This window comes from Sus scrofa, chromosome 2 (assembly GCF_054392235.1).
Source record: "Sus scrofa isolate SSC_HxYL_T2T_F1_AM1 chromosome 2, Sscrofa_HxYL_maternal_Yorkshire_Landrace_v2.0, whole genome shotgun sequence".
Classification (NCBI taxonomy): domain Eukaryota; kingdom Metazoa; phylum Chordata; class Mammalia; order Artiodactyla; family Suidae; genus Sus; species Sus scrofa.
In genome coordinates this window covers 92,715,921-92,723,833 of record NC_139384.1, presented here as the reverse complement: position 1 = coordinate 92,723,833, position 7,913 = coordinate 92,715,921, and positions in this window count along the sequence as shown.

The following is a 7,913-nucleotide window of genomic DNA, read 5'->3' as shown; positions in this document are numbered from 1 at the left end:
ATGGCCATAAAAAAAAAAAAAAAAAAAAGTTGTGGAAAGAAATTTATATTAATACATACAGATATTATTGTAAAATGAATCTTTGCTCAGGTTGAGTCTGTAGGCTAAAAATAGTGGAAAGCAGTGGATGAATCATCTTACAATGGCAGATACTGCTCCTGTTAATGAGATGTAGTAAAAGTGTGCTGTGCATAGTCCGTACCATGAAAAACGATGTCTAAGGATGCATTGACTAGGCCATTTCCTGTTAAGCCTTATACTGTAAATAAGAAAATAAAACCCAAGGCTCATAATATGGCTGATGATCATTTAATATCACCTCCGTGGAAGGTTGCTGGACAACTTAATGCTTTTACTCCTATGGGGGTGGTAATAATTTGAGTAGCCCATGTAGTACATGCTCGTATCAACATCTCTTCCTGCCGTGGACATGTGTTCAGCTCAACGAGAAAGCCTGGAAAGACATTATGGCTCAGACCATTCCCGCAGACACTAAATGTTCTGTTTTTCCTGAATAATATGAGACAATATGTGAAATGAACCTGAAGCCAGGTAAAATAAGGCTGTAAAACTCTGGGTGGCCAAAGAATCAGAATAATTGTTGATATAAAATTGAATCAACCTCCTCCTGCAGGATCAAAGAAAGGTTAATGGATTGTGGTCTATTAACAATATAGCGATTCTGGCTGCTAGAACTGGAAGTGACTGTATAAGAGGGTGGCCAGAATTAGGACAGGTCAAAGAAACCATGGTGTTTGGTACTCAGATATAGCTGGATGTTTTATATTAATAATTGTAGTAATAAAATTAATAGCACCTAGAACAGAGTATGCACCTGCTAAAGGTAGGGGGGGAAATGGTTAGGTCAACAGAAGCTCCCACATTGGCTAGGTTGCCAGTTAAACATGCTGTTTAGCCTGTAAGCCTATTCCAGTGCCTAAATCAACTAAGTGATATCAGAAATGATGGTGGAGGAAGTAATAAACATTATTTATTTGGGGAAATGCTATATCAGATACTTCATTATTAGTGGAACTAGTCAGTTTCTGAGTCCTCCAATTATAGTAGGCATAACTTTGAAAAACTATTATGAGTGCATGGATGGTACACTGTAGATTTGACATCTCCTAGTAAAGCTAAATCTGGTTTGGCACGATTAAAAGGCATAAGGTGATGGAAACAACCTAAATGTTCATCGACAGATGATGGAATACCATTCAGCCATAAAAAAGAACAATATAATGCCATTTGCAGCAACAGGGATGGAACTAGAGACTCTCATTCTGAGTGAAGTAAGTCAGAAAGAGAAAGACAAATACCACATGCTATCACATATCTGGAATCTAATGTACAACACAAATGAACCTTTGCACAGAAAAGAAAATCATGGACTTGGAGAATAGACTCATGGTTGCCGAGGGGGAGGGAGCGGGATGGATTGGGAACTTGGGGTTAATAGATGCAGACTATTGCCTTTGGAATGGATCAGCAATGAGATCCTGCTGTGTAGCACTGGGAATGTATCTAGTCATTTCTGATGGAGCATGATAATGTGAGAAAAAAGAATCTACATGTATGTGTAACTAGGTCACCATGCTGTACAGTAGAAAATTGACAGAACACTGTAAACCAGCTATAATGAAAAAAGAAATAAAAAGCATTATATAAAAATAAAATAAAAAAAGTAAGGTGGTACCTGCTATTCTGGCACAGACGTGCCAAAACAGATGCTAAATGTCCTTCACTTTATGGTTTGTTGAGAATAATCAGCAGTTTACGAACATACTAAAGTGCCTGAGCAAGCACCATAGACTGTAAATCTAAAGACAGAGGATGAGCCCTCTTTTTGCCAAGCCCTCTGGTGAGTAATGCAGTGAATTGCAAATTCCAAGAAGCAGCTTCAGTTCTGCGTGACTTCTCCCCTTTTCCTCCCCTGAATGGAGAGAGAAGTAGATGGAAGCCAGTTGACTAGGGTATTTAGATGTTAACTAAAATTTTACGGGATGAGAGCTCACCATACACAGTGAGGATTTATTATAATGAAAAGTGTTTGATTTGCGTTCAATTGATGTAAGATAAAGGCTAGCAATCCTTATCTTCAGGAATTAAGTAAACAATACTTCCTTAGGGCTTTGAACTTCTGGGTCTGTGCACCCCTAAATTCCTAGTCCAGGACTCAAAACATTGATTTTAGGGAAAGAAATACTGTTGATATTATGATTAGTGGTGGTAAAAATATTATTCATGTTTTCATATTGCCATTTTATTTACATGTTATTTATTGATGGGAATAAGGTTAGTGATTGTAGTAGAATAATCCTGTGTAGAAATAGATTGAATAGTGTTTCAATAGCTATTAATGTTGGCAAAATATTATTTCATTTTAGATAAAAACTCTGAAAGGGGTGGGAGGCTTCCTAATGATAATATAATAGTTAGGATAAATATAGCAATTTAGGGTGTTTATTTCATAAACTAAAGTGATAGAATTGTAGGTGAATTACATGTAAATAATATAAATGTAGTGTTATTATAAGTGTTGGATTATAAATTATAATAGCTGTTATTCAACCCATGTGACTAATAAGTAGGCTATGATTTTTCATAGTTGGGTTTGGTTGAGTCTTCATCCTCCTACTCTCATGGAAAAAATAGCTCTAATTAGTACCATATTTAGATTAATGGATGATGAAGTTCATATAAAATTGATAGTGGTACAAGTTTCTATCATGCTGAGATTAGAACAAGTGTTCGTGGAGCTTCGGGAGCTCAAAAGTGAAATGGAGAAAGTTCAAGTTTATTGACAAAGGCTGTTAGGATAATGGATGCTCTTGGATTAAATGCTTTTGTAATTGTTCATTGGCCAGAATATATTAGATTAACAATAATAGCTGTTATTAGAAGTATAGATGTGGTGATTGTGTCAAGAATATTTAGTGGATGTTTCTTTGGCTCATGGGTTGAATTTTTTATTAAAATTAGAGTAATAGCTAATATGTCATTTCAAAGCCAATTCAGATTATTAATCAATGTGAGTTTATTATAACAACTATAGTTCCTTAAATAATAGTGAATGATAGTAAAATAAAAGGATTTATTAGCACAGGAAGGATATAAGTCAACATTTTCAGGGTATGGGCCTGACAGCGTATTATAGAATATGGTACAATATGGTAGCATGGAAATTGTTGAATTCTTAGGAGTAGGTTCAATCCCTATTACACTAGAAATAAGAGGACTTAAACTTCTATAATTTACTCTATCAAAGTAACTCTTTTGTCAGAGATATTATGTTGGGAATATTTGATATGGATAATGATAAATGTCATATCAAAAGCTTGTATTACTAGTACGAAGACTTTTTTTCATAGAAGGTGTATAAGTTTGTCACATTGGACTCATGGATAGGATGCTTAAAATCACAGGGTGGAAAACATAGGGAAAAGGGTTTTGATAATAAAATTGAGTATAGTTCTGGTACATAGGAATTGGGAAAGGCTCCTAGGAATAGAATTATTATAAAAATGTTGGAGTTCCCGTCGTGGCTCAGTGGTTAACGAATCCAACTAGGAACCATGTGGTTGCGGGTTTGATCCCTGGCCTCACTCAGTGGGTTAAGGATCCGGCATTGCCATGAGCTGTGGTGTAGGTCACAGACACAGCTCAGATCCTGCGTTGCTGTGGCTCTGGCATAGGCTGGCGGCTATCGCTCTGATTTGACTCCTAGCCTGGGAACCTCCATATGCCGTGGGAGCGGCCCTAGAAAAGGCAAAAAAATATATATTTATTTTAGGCTCCCAGGAACAGAATTTTTATACACATATTTACTATAATAATGTGGCATATTCTGCTAGGAAGAATAGGGCAAATGGGACCTGCTGCATACTCAACATTGAAGCCAGAAGCAAAGTCTGATTCTCCTTCTGTTAGGTCGAATAGAGCTTGGTTGGTTTCTGCTAGGATTGAGATAAATTATACTATAGCCAGTGGTCAAGATGGAAAAATTAGACAAATATTCTTGAGCAGTGATTAATGTTGAGAGGGTAAATGATCCATTAATTAATAGGACTGATAATAACTATTGCTAGTGTTACTTCCTATGAAATTGTGCTACTGCTTATAGGACCCCAATTAATGTATGTTGTGAATTTGAGGTTCAGTGTGAGAAGGAATAAGAATATATAGTTAGGAGTTCCCATCGTGGCGCAGTGGTTAACGAATCCGACTAGGAACCATGAGGTTGCGGGTTCGGTCCCTGCCCCTTGCTCAGTGGGTTAACGATCCGGCGTTGCCGTGAGCTGTGGTGTAGGTTGCAGACGCGGCTCCGATCCCGAGTTGCTGTGGCTCTGGCGTAGGCCGGTGGCTACAGCTCCGATTCAACCCCTAGCCTGGGAACCTCCATATGCCGCGGGAGCGGCCCAAGAAATAGCAACAACAACAACAAAAAGACAAAAGACAAAAAAAAAAAAAAAAAAAAAAAGAATATATAGTTAGGCTTGATACAGCTAATATAAATAGTATCCCTAGCTTTATATTGATTAGTGGATATGGTGTGAGGAATGGGGTTCATATTGTTAGAGCCAAAGTATGGGCTGGGATTGATGCAATAATATAGTCTATATTGATGGAATAATATAATCATCAGTATAGAAATTGATTATGTTAATGGTCATGATAATTCTTTAATGAATAGCTGGACAGCACTGGCAATGGGTTGGAGCAGGCCATCAGGTCCAACAATGTTAAGTCCTTTAGGCATTTGTAGATAGCTCAGTACTTTTCATTGGATTACTATAAGAAAGCTGTGGCAAATAGAATGGGAATAATTAACAAAAGAAGGTTAATTATAACTAAATTATTAAGAAATTAAACCTCTGGGTTTTTTTGTAATTTTTACTTTCTATTAGAATATAGTTGATTTACAATGTTGTGTTAGTTTCAGGTGTACAGAAAAGTGGTTCAGTTATACATTTACAAATACCCATTCTTTTTTTTTTTTTTTTTTTTTTTAAGGGCTGCACCTGTGGCGCATAGAGATTCCCAGGCTAGGGGCCTACTGTAGCCACTGGCCACAGCCACAGCAGCACCAGATCCGAGCTGTGTCTGTGACCTACACCATAGCCCACAGCAATGCCAGAGCCTTAACCCCCTGAGTGAGCCCAGGGATTGAACCCACAACCTCATGGTTCCTAGTTGGATTCGTTTCCACTGTGCCACGACAGGAACTCCTATCCATTCTTTTTAAGATCCTTTTCCCATATAGGTTATTACAAAATATTGAGTAGAATTCCCTGTTCTATATAGTAGGTCCTTGTTGATTATCTATTTCATATAGAGTAGTGTGTATATATTAATTCCAAACTCCTGATTTATTCCTCTTCCTCTCACCTTTCCCCTTTGGTAACCATAAGTTTGTTTTCTACCTCTGTGAACCTGTTTCTATTTTGTAAGTTAGTTCATTTCCATCAATTTTTTAAGATTCCACATACAAGTGATATTGTATGATATTTATCTTTCTCTCACTTCATTTATTATGATAATCTCTAGGCCCATCCTTGTTGCTGCAAGTAGCATTATTTCATTATTTTTTAGAGCGGAGTAATATTCCATTGCATGTATGTTCCATATCTTCTTTATCCAGTTTTCTGTCAATGGACATTTAGGTTTCTTCCATGTCTTGGCTATTGTAAATAGTGTTGCAGTGAACACTGGGGTGCATGTATCTTTTTGAATTATGGTTTTCTCCAGATATATGCCTAGGAGTGGCATTGCTGGATGGTATGGTAGTTCTATTTTTAGTTTTTTTAAGGAACCTCCATACTGGCTATACCAATTTACATTCTTACCAGCAGTGAAGGAGGGCTCCCCTTTATTGTTTGTAAACTTTTTGATGATGCCCATTCTGACTCGTGCGAGGTGGTACTTCATTGTAGTTTTGATTTGCATTTCTCTAATAATTAGCATTTCTCTAATAATTAGTAATGTTGAGTAACTTTTCATGTTCTTGTTGGCCATCTGTATGTCTTCTTTGGAGAAGTCTGTTTAAATTGTCTGCTGGCTTTTTGATTCAGTTATTTTATATATTTTTTACATTGAGCTGCATGACCTGTTTGTATATTTTGGATGTTAACATGGTTGGTCATGTCGGTCACTTTGTTTGCAAATGTTTTCTCCCATTCTGTGGGTTGTCTTTTTGTTTTTTTGTTTGTTTGTTTGTTTGTTTTTAATAACTGGCAGACAATGTTAAAGCCAGGTGAGTCTTTTTTTTTTTTTTTTTTTTTTGTCCTTTTTAGGGCCGCACTTGTGGTATATGGAGGTTCCCAGGCTAGGGGTCGAATCGGAGCTGTAGCTGCCAGCCTACACCAGAGCCCCAGCAACCCCAGATCTGAGCCACATCTGTGACCTACACCACAGCTCACGGCAACGCCGGATCCTTAACCCACTGAGCAAGGCCAGGGATTGAACCCGCAACCTCATGGTTCCTAGTTGGGTTTGTTTCCGCTGCACCACGACAAGAACTCCTGGGTTTTTTTTTATTGTTTCCTTTGCTGTGCAAAAGCTTTTAAGTTTAATTAGGCCTCAATTTGTTTATTTTTGTTTTTATTTTCATTACTCTAGGAGATGGATCCAAAAAGATGTTGCTGTGATTTATGTCAGAGTGTTCTGCCTACGTTTTCCTTTAAAAGTTTCAGAGTGTCTGGTCTTATGTTTAGGTCTCTCTCTCCATTGTATATTCTTGCCTCCTTTGTCATAGATTAGCTGACTATAGGTGCATGGCTTTATTTCCGGGCTTTCTATTCTTTTCCACTGATCTATATTTGTTTTTGTGCCAGTACCGTACTATTTTGATGACTATAGCTTTGTAGTATATCCCGAGGCCAGGGGACCTGATTCTTCCAGTTCTGTTTTTTTCTCTTTCAAGATTGCTTTGGCTATTCAGCATCTTTTGTGGTTCCATACAAATTTAAACATTTTTCATTCTAGTTATGTGAAAAATGTCCTTGGTAATTTGATAGGGATTGCATTGAATCTGTAGATTGCCTTGGGTAGTAAAGTCATTTTCATGATATTGATTCTTCCAATCCAAGAGCATGGTATCTTTCCATCTGTTTGTGTCATCTTTGTTTCTTTCATCAGCATCTTATAGTTCAGAGTACAGGTCTTTTGCCTACGTAGGTAGGTTTATTGCTAGGTGTTTTTATTATTTTTGATGTGATGGTAAATGAGATTGTTTCCTTAGTTTCTCTTTCTGATCTTTTGTTGTTAGTGTGTAGAAATGCAAGAGATTTCTGTGTATTAATTTCGTACCCTATAACTTTACCACATACCTGATGAGCTCTAGCAGTTTTCTGATAGCATCTTTAGGATTTTCTATGTATAGTATCATGTTGTCTGCAAATAGCAACAGTTTTACTTCTTTTCCAATTTGGATTTATTTTATTTCTTTTTCTTCTATGATTGTCATGGCTAGGAGTTCTAAAACTATGTTGAATAAAAGTGATAGTGTTGATATGTTGAATAAATAAGCCATCCTTGGGTTATTCCTGGCCTTAGTGGAAATGTTTTCAGCTTTTCATTGTTGAGTATGATGTTTGCAGTTGGTTTGTCATATATGGCCTTTATTATGTTGAGTTAAGTTCCCTCTATGCCCAATTTCTGTTCCGGAGAGTTTTATCATAAATGGGTGTTGATTTTTTTTTCTTCACTTTTTTAGGGCTGCACCTATGGCATATGGAAGCTTCCAGGCTAGGGTTTGAATCGTAGCTACAGCTGCCAGCCTACACCACAGACACAACAATGCCAGATCCACGCCAGATCTGCAAGCTACACCACAGCTCGCAGCAGTGCCAGATCCTTAACCCACTGAGTGGGACCAGGGATCGAACCCGCACCCTCATGGACACTAGTCAGGT